This window comes from Pinus tabuliformis, chromosome 1_2 (genome assembly GCF_031772625.1).
Source record: "Pinus tabuliformis cultivar Carrire ecotype Pingquan chromosome 1_2, CPIR1, whole genome shotgun sequence".
In the NCBI taxonomy this organism is placed as follows: Eukaryota; Viridiplantae; Streptophyta; class Pinopsida; order Pinales; family Pinaceae; genus Pinus; species Pinus tabuliformis.
In genome coordinates, this window is record NC_142298.1 from 44,708,610 (window position 1) to 44,723,747 (window position 15,138).

Consider the following 15,138-nt stretch of genomic DNA (forward strand, 5'->3'; position numbering starts at 1 on the left):
TTTGTTTCTACTGTTTTTCCTTGATTTCTATTATTTTGATTTTTTTTTCAGCAATTGTCTCAGTTTCAGTTTCAGTGGAGGTTATATCTACAATTTTAGGGGTATAAGTCTCCAGTGTTCCCCTAGGGAGGATTTGTAACACTTTGGTAATTGGAGCTTCTTTTATTATCTTAGTCTGGGTCTAGATGGATCTTTTAATGGGAGTCTCATTGTTCTTTTTTACTTCTTAAGATATATTGTTTGTGTACCTCATATATAGCTGACTCATATCCCTGTTTAAAATCAAAGGATTCACCAGATTCTAACTGCAACTGCTTCAACATATATAACTCATGTTCTTCTTGAGTAAGAAAAATAGTGTCTTCATCTTTGGTTTCTAGTAAGTTTATCTGGGTATCATCCTCTCCTTCTCAGGTATGTGAATGCACAACATAGTTCTCTTGGAAGGGAGGTCTAATATGTTGATCTGGTATAACATTCTTTCCAACATTAGGATTTCTTCCTAAAATTGGGGTTTCTTGGGGGTGGTTATTGATTTTCCCATTGATTTTTCCTCTCCATGTTTTCTAATCTATCCATTATTCTCTCTAAACTCTTAGCTAAAAGATCTACCTTTCCATTAGAAGTGGAAGTTTCCTCTTTAAATACAACTTTCTTTTCATTTCTCATTCGGGCTTTCTTGGCTAATAGGTTGGCCTCTACACTAACAACATTGCTTTGCATTTGTTCCAGTGTTTCAGGGTTTCTTTCCCTTAACTGGTATGACATGTCAATGTCAAAACCATCAGGGAATTTAATTAATGCTAGGTCAGGTGGAGGCTTAATATTGGTTGGAATTGCATTGTAGATACTATTGAACCTAGTGCAATAGTCCTAAACTGACTCATTAGGAGCTCTTCTAATGTTTTCATATTCAGAAAGTATTTGCAATGGGTTTTTCTTTCTCTCCCATCTATCAATGAATAATCTATGAAAATTAGCTAAATCTGCAATATGGTTGGCAGGAAAGGCTTTGAACCATTTCTTGACATCCCCAGTTAAAGTTTGGGCAAACAACCTCATTTGGACATCTGCTTCATCTATCTCATGCAACTCAAAAAAGTCAAACATCTTGTTTACATGCTGCTAGGTAGTGTACTGACCAGTAGCATCAAACAGGAAGATTTTACTCTGATAATCTGTGGGCATGGCATTGTAGAATTTTTCTACAAATCAACTAGCTCTGATATCATGTAGAATTTTTCTACAAATCAGCTAGCTCCGATACCATGTAGAAATTCCCATTGTAGATCACTTGATAATGCAATAGACTAAAGCAAAATACTTGATCTACTTCTACAACCAATTTAGCGGAAGCTTAATCGAACATGAGAAACATCAATAAGAACACATATAACTGATATGGAGAAATCAATCACACATAACACAAAAGAATTTACCCGGGGAAAGCCTCAGCCTAAAACCCTAACTCTATATTATCATACATAGGATTTATACAAAGCCTTAGCTCTCACACAGCTAGCCAGATCTCAGTGCAATCCTCACAGATGAAGGTGGAAATACATCAGGATTACACAAAGCCTTAGCTCTCACAGCTAGCCAGCTCTCAGTGCAATCCTCTTGGATGCTCATAGGATATCAAGACTTCTCCTAAGCCTTCTCCTCTGCCCTCCAAGTGTCTTATTTCCTTATGCAATTTTTCCTGGGTGATCCTCCTGTTACCAAATGTAACACTGATCTCTCACACCCTGTAAAACTGCACAATCCTCAAGGAACCTTAATCCTTTTGCTTGGATGATTTTCCTTTACTGGAAAAATCCATCCAACTGATAGTACACTTTCCCTCCTCTGATCTCAACTGGGTCTTTCTCTGAACTGACATGCATGAGTTATTTATGAGAGAATATTTAGTTATCTGAAGTGCAGGAGTTACATGCATGCAAGCATTAACTAACTGAACTCACATTAATTTAAACAAACTGTTTAAATCAATCTAATTGGACTTGACTCAGTTAACTAAGCCAACTAATTACAACTCAAATGAGAACTCATCCTTATCTCTTTAACTGATGAATAAATTCCTCAATTAATAGATAAACTATTGCATGTCCTCACATAGAATTCAAATTTGTTTGTTTCTCAACTAATTAACTCAAGATGAATTAATTAATTAATTTACAAACTGCTGTTAATAGCAAATTCAAATTTTACTTCCTATTTTTAGTCCAGGGACTGACTAAAATAGGAATCCATCCTGAACTGCTAAAAATAACAATTCTATTTTTAGCACTTCCATTGTTCATTCCCTGTTGCTCAATCCAGCAGTGCTACCCAAACTAATATTTTTAGCAGTGCTATTTTTAGTACTTCTATTTTTAGCATTTGTTGTTGCCATTTTCAACACTCCCTCTCAACAAAAAAGGCTTCAACTCGAACCCGATCCTGTACCTCTAGAATGTTCTGCATGCAACACTTCTACCAAGTGTGGTTGCTCCAGCAACTCTCGAAACAAAAAAATTCCCAGTGACCTCTCTGTTGGGCTAGAAACATACTCTGATGCTGAAGCTCTACCTGCAGCTGACAAGTGCTCCCTCTCTAACCTATGAGCTGCTGCAACACCCCATGCATCTCGCACCGTTACACACCTTTCTGTGCCAACCTGCATTGGTGCAACACTCCTATGCCTCTCACATCGTTGCAGCCTCCTAGCTCTACACAGTCCTGGGACTCTTGCATTGTAGCTCTCTGTGCCGCTCCATCCACATTTGTCTCTACACAATCAGTTAGTCCTGCTACTCCTCATCGGGGCACCTGTAGCAAAGTCGAATCAAAGAGGTTGGGTACTTCAAGGATCCTGCCCCTCCTCCTTGGGACGATCACTCCACATCGCCCCACCTCCTACCTGGAGGTATGGCTGCATGTGATCCCTTTGCCCACCTGGCTCGAAGTTTCCCCCTACTGGAGGTATCTGCATGAGTAGATGTCTCTACTCGATCTCCTCTCAACTTCTCTAGTTGTGGCTGCTCCACAACCTCTTGAAGCTGCTTCACCAATTGTGGCTCCTCCATAATTGTTTGAGACTTCTTCTGGCGCTGCATGTTGAGAGGTAATTTACTCTCCGTCTCAACCACCAAGTATCTAACTTTTGCCTTGCTCCTCAAGGCTTTTCATGCATCTTGTACCTCAAGTGCATACAGGTTCTTGGCTAGTGTTGAGCTCCAAAACTGCCTCTTTTTCAAGCAATTTCTTCATCCTTCTTCCCTTGTTTTCCCATGCTAGTGCATCCTAAACCATCAAAAGCCATTGCATGTTGATTCCAGGAGTAAATTTTAGTGGTTTTCAAATTATATTATTATGTGTGTTATTTGAATAGGGTTTTGTTTTTCAGCTACAGAATGTAGCCACTTTCTGCAGCTAACTGGCAATTCCGCAGCCATCTCCATACTTTTGCAGGTTATAGGTGTCGAGAAGAGGAACGAGCCACATGGGTAGCTAAGGAAATGTCAGTACATGGATAGAGTCCTATTCGTTTAATCAAATTCGAGGAGAAATACCCCGGCCAAAGGGGAGTCAACGGATAAGTCCTACAGCAGTTAGAACTTTGTTTTGGCATGCAAATGAGTCTGAGGCATGTTCCTGAAGCTAAGGATTCGTTTTGCCACCTGCATAACCATATCCAACATCCATATTCAAAGATTTATTGTTTATGCCAACCGAAGACTAAATTCCTGGATGCACGACCTATTCACGTGTTTGCTGTAGAAGATTTTCCTCATAGAAATAGTTATGAATTTTTCCTATAAATTTCAGCGTTTGGAACACAGAACTAGTTAATGTTTTTTTGCTGCTGGAGTAGTGTGATTTCCATTTGTAATCAAGAGACATATAATCCTCTGTTTTTAAATACAAAAACTCTATTTTCTTATATAGCTACCTGAGCGTGTGAAGTAAATTTGCGTTGCTAGTCCAAGGCCGTGGAGAGGGCCCCTGCGTGGTTGAGGTTCCTTTTTTGTTTCTGTGTATTTACATTTGTTGTTTTTATTTTGTTCAGCTGTATATTTCTTGTGTTTTTATTTATGTCCATAATCGTTCTAACATTGTATATATTGCAGCTTTTATCACTTGTTTTTACTAACCCTGATAAGTGCATTTCAGTATCACAGTGGTTCTTTAATTTCTTTTATGCTCGAGCTTCTTAGTTGTAGTTTTGAAATTGTATTAAGTAGCATCTTTAGACTCACTTCTTCTGCTATTCTTTAGTTTTCAAGTTCAAGTTGTTTTATGCTTTTTAGGATAGTCACTCATTACATAAGTGCATGTTTCCACAACCTTTCGTTAATGGTTCATCCACAAACTAAATGGTGAAATATGGAATTTATGAATGAGATTTTCTTGTTGTTCAGTACCTTTTCTTTTCCAGTATAGTCACTCATGTTATAAGCAAATATTTCCAGAGCCTTTCATTGATGATTGATCTTCAAACTAATTGGCGAAGTGTTATGTTTATAAATGAGATTACTTGCTGTTCATTAGTTTAGAGTTAGATAGTTTGATGTCATTTTCTCATGATATAAGATAATATTTCTAGAGCCTTTCGTTGATGATTGATCTTCAAACTAATTGGTGAAGTGTTATGTTTATAAATGAGATTACTTGTTGTTCATTAGTTTAGAGTTAAATAGTTTGATGTCATTTTCTCATGATATAAGCTAATATTTCCAGAGCCTTTCGTTGATGATTGATCTTCAAATTAGTTGGCAAAGTGTTATGTTTATAAGAAAGATTACTTGCTATTCATTAGTTTAGAGTCACAAATAGTATAGTTGCAGTTTCATTTTTGTTTTTGCCTTTAGTTTAATTGCATTAGTTCATTAGACTTTAATTTTGCAAGTATAATAGACAGCAGAAGTAGTTTTGCTTCCAGTATTTCATTCTCAGTTTGGTACCGATAGCTGCACTTCCATTTTCTCATTCAAGTTTTGATTTTGTAGATAGCAGTTTTAAGAGTCTTTTAAGCTCATATTTTGGAAACCATTATAATCGCAAGAAGATAAGCTTTGTCTTCACTTTCCTATCTTGAAAACTCCACTTCCAAACTTGGCCTAAAAATCACTTTTAGACTCTCACTTCAGTAGTAGATCAAGATTTCAATTACATTGTAGAACTCTAGGAGTCAAAAGAACAAAACCCCAAAACAACATAAACTTGAAAATAGTGAGGTAAGAAAGGGTTACTTAGCACATATAGTGCACTACACTTCATTAGTTTACGACATCCAAATTGATAATTTATGTAGAAATTTAGGACACTAAATTGACTAAACATTTTGGCGCTGTTTCCGAGGGAGTGTAACTAGGTAGCCTTACTTCTTACATTCATAAAAAAAATAAAATAAAAAACAACAAAACAAAAAAATGACATGCATAGAGAAAGAGATTCTAGGGGTAGATTTATAGCTAGGGGCAGAAGTTCGATTTTTACAACTCCAACTAATCCATCAAGGATTAGAAAGGACACACCTCCATCCCAAACTCATACTCCCAGCCTTAGGATTCCTAGAAATCAAGGGGCAACAACTCAATTAGAATATTCTCCCACTTCATCTACTAAACAAGATATAGGAGAGGAACCCTTTTTCACCTCTATAGGGGAACCTATTGTAGTTGAAGAAGTATAAATACCTAGAGAAGAAGAAGAAGAAGAAGTAGAAACTCTCTGTCATCAGCCATTAATAGAAGAACCAAAAGATTCTAAGGAAACTATCATGGTAGAAGAAGAGAAAGATGGATAATTTTCACTATTTGGAGGAGGGGGTAGAGGTAGAGGTAGAGGAAACAATGGAGGAGGTAGAGGTAACAATGGAGGAGGTAGAGAAAATACGGAAGGAGATAACTCATTTGGATTCCCTATAGTAGATGAGGAAACACATACAACAATGAAAAACATTTCACCATCTGTCCTCCCAAACGTTTTTGGGTTGAGAAGTGAGGATCCTAAAACATTTTTGTTTGAGTTTGAAGTCTTATGTCGAACTTATGACTATCTAGAAGACTCTCAAAAACTTGAATTGTTCCCTTCAACGCTAAAAGGGGCTGCTCTAAAATAGTTTATGGGATTAGTCATTCAATCCATTAGGACTTGGAATGATATGAGGCAGGCATTTTTGGAGAGATACTTGGATTACTGTATGCCTACCAATCATAAGGATGAGGTATTCAAAATGATGCAAAAGGAAGATGAAAACTTAGAGGATTTGCTTGAGAGGTTTAACTACAATTTGAAAAGAGAAAAAATGAACAATTTAGATGAAGAAACTTTGAAAGCTCTTTTGTTGAAAGCCATTAGAGATGAATGGATAGATATCTTAAACATGATGGGGAAGGGAGACATCTCTCAACTTCCATTGAATGACATAGCAGAACTATGTGTCCATCTCTCAAGAGAAAATCTAAAACTGGGAAAGGACCAAGATATCCTTTTCTTATTAGAGCAAACAAATATGCAATTGGAACTGTAAGTAGGGCAGAAATTGGCAATATGCTTGATGAGTTCAAAACTAATATTTTAGGGAGCCTTAGTGAGCAGCTAGACACCCTCAAAATCCAAAACAAGAAGAAAACAGAAGCTGATGCTTTAGCCATCTTTTGTCCAAAATGCAGAAAGAAACATGCTCTAAGGGAATGCCCCTTAGATGCAAAAATTGTAGAAACTTGTATGATTTGTTCAGAAAGTCATGAGACCAAGGATTGTCCTTCAATCCCAGGTCTTAAGGCTATCTTTCAAGAGGAAGTAGTCCCAAATTCTGTAGAACCTCTTTGTTTTGTTGCAAGAAGACCTTGGCAAGGGCCACAAAATCAAGGATTTAACAATCCAATGAATTTTCAGCCCCCACCAAACTGGAATTCTTGGCAACAACCTTGGCCTCAACCTCAAAATCAGTATCAATCTCAACCATGGACACAAGGGGTACAAAATCCTTATGGGAGATTTGCTCAATATTATCAATATCCTCCATCTTATTAGAGCTATCCTCCCCCACAAAATCAACAGCAAAATCAACAACCACAACTTCCAAATCAAAGCCCTCACCTTTCATTGCCATTTCCACAACAACCTCCACAACAAAGTCAAAATCCTCAACTCTTACTTCCATTTCAACAAAAGCCAAATCAACTACTAGCCCAACCATTGCCAAACCCAAATAATAAAAGCCCTCAAAATTCTTACATGGTCGAAGGGCAACAATTTCCTACTTACATTATTGTTCCTCTAGATCTTAATGATGTTCAACTTAGATCTGGTAGGATTTTAGAAAATGAAAAACCTTCTATAGATATTCAAGAGAAAGATGCTTCTGAGGAGGACTCTCTGAAAGTTAATAAAAGTTTTGAGGAAACATCCCTTCAAAACCAAAACATTCAAAAAGAAAAACAAAAAGAGTCAATAAATACAACTCCTATAATTGAGCAACCGACATCTACTTCCACACCTCCTTTTCCTGAGAGATTACAAATTGATTGAGGAGTGGAAAAACAGATCTTGTTGCCCAATTATGATTTCATAGATGAATTAAAGAATGTCTGTATCAAGATTCCCTTGTTACAAGCCATTAGAGAAATTCCTATTATAGCAAAAACAATAAAGGAGTTGAGCATCAAAAGACCAGGAAGAAAACCAAGAGACACAAAAAGAATTCACCTAGTGGGAAAAATAGCAGATATCATGATGGGAAAGATTGCCATGCAGAAATATGTGGATACAGGAAGTCCAATTATCAAGACACATATAAATGGGATTGAAATTCCAAATACATTGATTGACTTAGGGGCAGCTATAAACATTATGAGTAGACAGACTATGGAACAACTTAAACTTCCTAATATTCTTTACACACCTACCTTACTGCAACTTGTAGATAGATCAGTAATCAAACCAGATGGAGAGTTAGAGGACATTTCAGTCTCCTTAGATTCTTGGGAATATCCTGTTGATTTTATGATTTTAACTCTCAAGAATAATCTAGGAGGACACCCACTTATTTTAGGAAGACCTTGGCTGGCCACAGCTGATGCTTTTATTAGTTGTAGATTTGGTGACATGTACATTTCGGATGGAAGTTCAACAAAGAAATTCACTTTGTATCCTCCAGCAAAAGCAATCACAGAAATAGATGACAAGGAATGGGTCGATGATGAAGATGTTATACAACCTATCTTTACTATATCATAAATTAGTGAGGATAGTCAAATTTTGAACACATTAGAAAATTTTGAAACATCTTCAGAATATGATCATGCACAATTTCAGGTAAATTCTAATATTGAATACTTGTCATCTAGGCAGATGTCTCTTTATTCTATGGAAGAGTTTGGCAGCTCTACAATTGAAATTTTTCCAGGTAGAACATTGAATATAAACAAAAACTTGGAGAAATTACAACAAGAGGAGCTAACCAAAATCTTACAAAAACATTCTGCTGCATTTGCATGGGAGTATACTAATATGAAAGGTATTGACCCTAAGACTTGTATCCATCATATCTATATTGAGGAAAACAATAGATCAATCAGACAACCTCAGAGAAGGATGAATCCAAATCTTAGGGAGATTGTGAAAGAAGAGCTCCAAAAACTACTCAATGTAAACTTCATTTACCCAATCTCAGATAGCCAAAGGGTTTCTACTTTGGTAATTGTGCCTAAAAAGAACAGAAAATGGAGGGTGTGCATTGATTACAGAGAATTGAATAAAGCAACCTTGAAGGATCACTTTCCCTTGCCATTTATAAATAAGGTATTAGAAACATTAGCAGGTAAAAAGTACTTTTCATTTTTGGATGGTTTTAGTGGTTATAATCAAATTCAAGTAGCACCTGAAGATCAAGATAAGACCACATTTACTTGTCGCAACATTCCAAAGAGCAGTAATAGGAATTTTTTCTGATCTAATACATGATTGCATAGAGGTATATATGGATGATTTTACATTCTATGGTAACACATTTGAGGAAGCCTTGGAAAATTTGGAAAAAGTCCTTAAAAGATGTAAAGAAACAAACCTTTCATTAAGCCATGAAAAATGCTTTATGATGTTTATAGAAGGTATTGTTTTAGGACATCACGTTTCAGGAGATGGGATTAAAGTAGAAAAATCTAAAGTGGAAGTCATCTCTAAGTTACCAATTCCAAATTGCCAAAAAGATGTTAGAGGTTTTCTAGGATTTATAGGATATTACAAAAGATTCATAGAAAACTTTACCAAAGTAGCATCTCCACTTTTCAAATTGCTTACGAAAGATTGTAAATTCAAGTGGAATCCTGATTGCCAACTAGCATTTGAAGCCTTGAAAGCAAAAATACCTGAAGCACCTATTTGAAGAGGACCAAATTGGAAACTTCCTTTCCATATTTCTACAGATGCTTCAGATACAGCTCTAGGAGCTGTACTGGGACAAAAAGATTTGATTCCTTATGCCATTTACTATACAAGTAAGAATTTGACTCCCACTGAGTTGAATTATACTGTGACTGAAAAAGAGTTATTAGCTGTTGTTCATGCAATTAACAAGTTTATACATTATATAACAAGCTATGAAACTTTTGTTCATACTGATCACTTTGCAATTAGATATTTGATGAATAAACCTATTACTAATGGCAGAGTTACAAGATGGATTTTAATTTTGCAAGAATTCGATATTACTGTGCTAGATAGACCTGGAAAACAAAACACAGTTGTTGATTTCTTGTCCAAGATTCAAAATATCAAAGAAGACTCTCTGGTTGAGGATAAGTTTCCTGATGAATATCTATTTGCAGTAACTACTCAAACCCCTTGGTTTGTAGATGTTGCTAACTATTTGGTTACAAGGAAGTTACCTTCACATTTATTTCCTGGAGAGAAAAGAAATATTATTCAAAATAGTTCAAGATATTCATGGATCTCTAACGAATTGTATAAAACAGGGCTAGATCTTGTGATCAGAAGATGTGTTAGGGAAGATGAAATGCCTGATATTCTTAAAGCATGTCATGATGAGCCGTGTGGTGGACACTTTGTTGACAGGAGGACAGCCTATAAAATCCTTTCTTTAGGATATTATTGGCCATCCATCTTCAAAGATGCAAAAGAATATGTCAGAAGGCACAACAGCTGCCAAAGGGTAGGGAAACCTACTCCCTCAAATGAGATGCCATTACAACCTCAGGTACTTATCGAACCCTTTGAAAAATGGGCTTTAGACTTTATTGGACCTATTAATCCTCCATCCAAGCAGAAAAGGCATATATTGGTATGTACTGATTATGTCACCAAATAGGTAGAAGCTAGAGCATTACTTTTTGCTAACAAAAAGATAGTAGTTAGTTTTCTTTTTGAGGATATTTTTACTCGCTTTGGTGTTCCAAGAGAAATTGTGACAGATCAGGGATCTCAATTCACATCCAAAATGATGGAGAGGCTTATGGAAGAGTACAAGATCAAGCATAGGAAATCCACTCCCTATTATCCACAAGCAAATGGTCAAGTGGAGTCCACAAATAAAGTGATTGAAGGAATCATCACCAAGACTGTGCATCTACATAGAAGAGATTAGGCAGAAAGGCTTCCTGAGGCCTTGTGGGCCTACAGAACTACATGGAGGAATACACTGAGACATGCACCTTATGAACTTGTTTATGGAAAGCAAGTCCTGTTCCCCATTGAGTTCCAAGTTAAAACTTTCAAGATGACAGTTAAGTTGGGGATGGATGTTATGAAACAACCAGCTCAAGAAAAAGATAGAAAAGATAGATCAACGCCTTAGAATTCAGCCTCTTCGAGGGGGAAACCTCCTTTACATTACATAAATGAACAATTCTTGGATGATACAAATGAGAAGACCTCCTTTCTATATATAGGAGTCTAAGGGGTCATAACATAATTAGAGCCGACATAACAATAATAATGTAAGGGCACAATAATAACAATAGTGGGCTTTTATGGGCCACAATAGTAACAATATGGGCACTACATGGGTACATCAATATAATAAGTGGGTTGTACTAATAACAATAAGGGGTTACACTAGTAGTATAGGGGCTTAACATGCCCCTCTCCTTCAAAAAGCGTTGTCCTCAACGATTGAGTAGTTCTTGATGCTTCTATATAAAATTCTTGTCCTTGCATGTGGAACTTCAGCGGGTAAGTTCTTCCACTTGATGAGATACTCTGAAATTGATCAATTTCGTAGCTGTTGGGTTCTTTTTTCTGTGACTGCTCCAGGTTCCAATATGATTTTTCCTTCGTCTTCAATTTCTAGCAATATTGTTTGAATTGGGATCTTTTGCAACTTTTAAATAAGTGGCCATACTTCTTCGTCCTTCTTCCATTCATCCCTTGCTTCGTTTATCCAATCTGGTTGGATAATAGAAATAGCACAAAGCAATGCTTCCACATCCTCATCCTTGAAGAGTCTTCCCATTTGGTAAGGTCGCCATTTTCTAAGTGCTTGTTGTTTCATTTGATTTTGCACCGAAGTGGCCTTATCCTTTAAAAGTTTGAGAACTTGTTGTTGATGCTTGATGTGATCTTTCACTGCTTGAACCTTTTTCTTCTTGATATGTCCTTCTATCTCTAGAGTTTGAGGAGTGGTAATTTCTTCCAATCCTTTACAAGATATGGTCGGATTCATTTCTTGATGCTCAATGTGATCTTTCACTTCTTGAACATTTTTCTTCTTGATATGGCCTTCTATCTTGATAGTTTGAGGAGTGGTAATTCCGACCAATGAATTACAAGATATGGTTGGATTCATTTCTTGTTTCTCGATGTGATCTTTCACTTCTTTCACCTTTTTCTTCTTGATATGTCCTATCTTGAGAGTTTGAGGAGTGGTAATTCTTTCCAATGCTTTACAAGATATGGTCTGATTCATTTCTTCTTTCTCTGGGGTGGGGTCCTGGTGTATATCTTCTTATTTTGATGTTTCTTGATCCTTTTCTTCCTCCTCTTCATATTCTATGTAAAATAATTTCTTCTCAACACACTTATGACCTTTAGTGCATTTGCTATCACAATTGTAACAAAGCCCTTTTTCTCTTTTTTCTTCCAATTGTTGTGGTGTAACCCTTGTAGGTTTGGAAGGCTAGGAGAAACAACACTTGCATCTTTATAGTTGTGAGGGGTATACTTCCTGGTTTCCATAATTTTGCTTTCCACTATGTCACAAAGCCCTTTTACTCTTTCCAATTGTTGTGGTGTTGCTCTAAAGAAGGTGTTGCTCTTTGTATCTTCATAATGTGTTATCATTTCCTCCGTGAAAATTGACCATGTAACAAGTTGTTTACTAGAACAAAGCCCTTCATACCATAAAAATTGATCCGGTTCTAAATATGAAGATGCAATGCATACCTTTTGTAACAGTGGTACACCATGTAGATCAAAATATTGCTCCATCTGAAGTATCCAATTTACCAGATCCTTGCCATCAAAATTCCTCATCTTGCTTTTTCTTGATTTTAGGAGCTCGATCTTGAAATGACTGTAAATCTGTACTTTTGGATCTTCAAGTTCTGAAATTGCGACCACTAGTAGCCCTCTGTGTCCTCTTTCCAATGCCACTAGTCTGATCCAAATTGGATTCTCCAAAGAAGAGTTATGCACAATCTCCCAAGATGACCTGATTATAGACTAGTTCAATAGAGGGAACTTGTACGACGTGCCACAAGTCACTGTTTCGACATTTGGATCTAAAAAATATATACAAGAAACTACAGTCCGTCCTATTTCTGTACCTTCTTATGAAATTTCAATCCAATGCTCAGAGAGAAAGTTATGACGATTTTCCCCAGGTCACCTGTTTGGAATGTAATTCAGGAATCTACAAAAAGACCAACTTCCTCAGATCATATCTCCGAAAATATAGCACGAAAAGCTCTGAAATTTGGACCTGAGATTCAGCGCGATTTCTTCTCAAATGGGGTTTTTTTTTTTAGGTTTTGAAACGTTGCAGAAAAAAAGTTATAGCGAAAATTCCATGATGACCTGTTTGGAGCAGCGAAACCCTAGAATCCAAGGCTCTGATACCAAATGTTATGAAACTAGCTTAAGAAAAAGATAGAAAAGATAGATCAACACCTTAGAATTCAGACTCTTCGAGGGGGCAACCTCCTTTACATTACATAAATGAAAAATTCTTGGATGATACAAATGAGAAGACCTCCTTTCTATATATAGGAGTCTAAGGGGTCATAACATAATCAGAGCCGACATAACAATAATAATGTAAGGGCACAATAATAACAATAGTGGGCTTCTATGGGCCACAATAGTAACAATATGGGCACTACATGGGTACATCAATATAATAAGTGGGTTGTACTAATAACAATAAGGGGTTACACTAGTAGTAGAGGGGCCTAACAATGGATCTATCAGAAGCTCAAAAGCATAGACTGGAGCAGTTGAATGAACTTGATGAAATCAGACAAGAAGCAGTTCAAAGGACTAGTCTAGTTCAGCAACAGAGAGCTAAGTGGCATGACAAATACATCAAGGACAAAATGTGTCAAGAAGGAGATTAGGCATTGCTATTTGATTCAAAGTTCAAGGATTTTCAATGTAAATTTCAAACTCATTGGCTTGTGCCATATGAGATTGAAAAAGTTTTCAGTAATGAAGCAGTAAGAATCAGAACCATAGATGAACATCAAACTCCTCTCCTTGTGAATGGTCATAGGTTGAAGATTTATCAAAAGCCAATCTCAAAGGAGGAGTTTATCAAGATCTTTCAAAATAATTCTGAAATGAAGTTGGTGAAGAAGAATCATTATTCTCCACCAACTTAGTCTTTGTTATTTTTCATCAATTAAAAAAATAAAATAAAATAAAATAATGTATAAGCTTGAAAACTAATCACTGATTGGCATTCTTATACAGAAAATATAGGGTGAAAACCAGAAGACTCCGACACCCTATATTTTCCAAAAAAAGAAGAAGAAGGTCCTTCATTTTATTCATGGTTCATTTCATTCCATTCCATTTTATTTCTGCAAATTTCACTCCATTTCACCACCACATTCCATCAATAAACTTTTCTTCAGTATTTCTTCATATCCACTTTTCATTTCCATTCTTCCATATTTCATCCATATAGTCATTTTCTATTTTCATTCATTCATCAAGTCATATTTCATTCAATGTGTTACATTCCGCAGCTGTTCTCCAATTACGCAGTTGATCTGATTCCGCAGCTGATTTGATTCCGCAGCTAATCCTGTTCTGCAGCCAATTTGACTCTACAGTAACAGTTTGATTATTAGCCAAGAAAAATAAAAATAAAAAGCCAGATGCAGGTATTGAAGGAGAAATCTTTTGAAGACACATCAGCACCTAAGCACCTACAAAAGCAAACAATCAAAGGTTAGCAAATGGAAAAGGTATGGTTCCAAAGGTGAGAATAAAACCTATTTCAAATAGCACTATAAAAGCATAATTTGTATAATTTGAATAATCACTACTCCTTAACATGTCATAATGTGATTTGATTGTTGTCATAACTCCACCATGCCTTCTGATTTAATCCTTAACGGTCTCATGATTTGCCTCCGACTTTAACTCGTACTTTACTGTACTTTCCTACTCCACCTATTTAAACAGATAATTATGTGAGCGTAACTCAGTTGAATACGGCTCTTTCACACATTGAGTTTCCCGTTTTCTTCCTCCCGTAGCCTTCTTATGAACGCAAAGCACTCTGACTTCATTTAGTTTTCAGTTCTGTGCATGAGTAATACCCTGCCTCCACACAATCTACGTATGCACTAGTCCTTACATCGTTCGCACTGTTCCCGTGCATACGCTCTTCTTGCTTCGTATACCTTCCATATTTCATTCCACAACCATCGATTTTCTCCATAGTTTTCTGGTGTTCCATTTCCGTCCCTATAACTACTCTGTTCCCGTATAACCACCGTTTGCAGAGTTTCTACACCATGAAGAAAAGAAGAATGAGTCTCATTGTAAGATCACAGCCCATAGGAGTCAAGTTTATGGAGGGATACCCTCAGTTGAAGGGGACATTGAAGAAGGCTAGCTGGCTAAAGTTTATCATGAAATTCAATGGCCATCACAAAGAAGTCACCAAAACATTTGCAAGGT

General features: G+C 36.6%; 1 pseudogene; it reads right to left on the reverse strand.

Moving 5' to 3' along the window:
• The window catches only part of LOC149204347 (uncharacterized), a 52,554-nt pseudogene extending 37,640 nt beyond the window's left edge, over positions 1-14,914 (reverse strand).
• Positions 14,915-15,138: the final 224 nt, after the last annotated feature.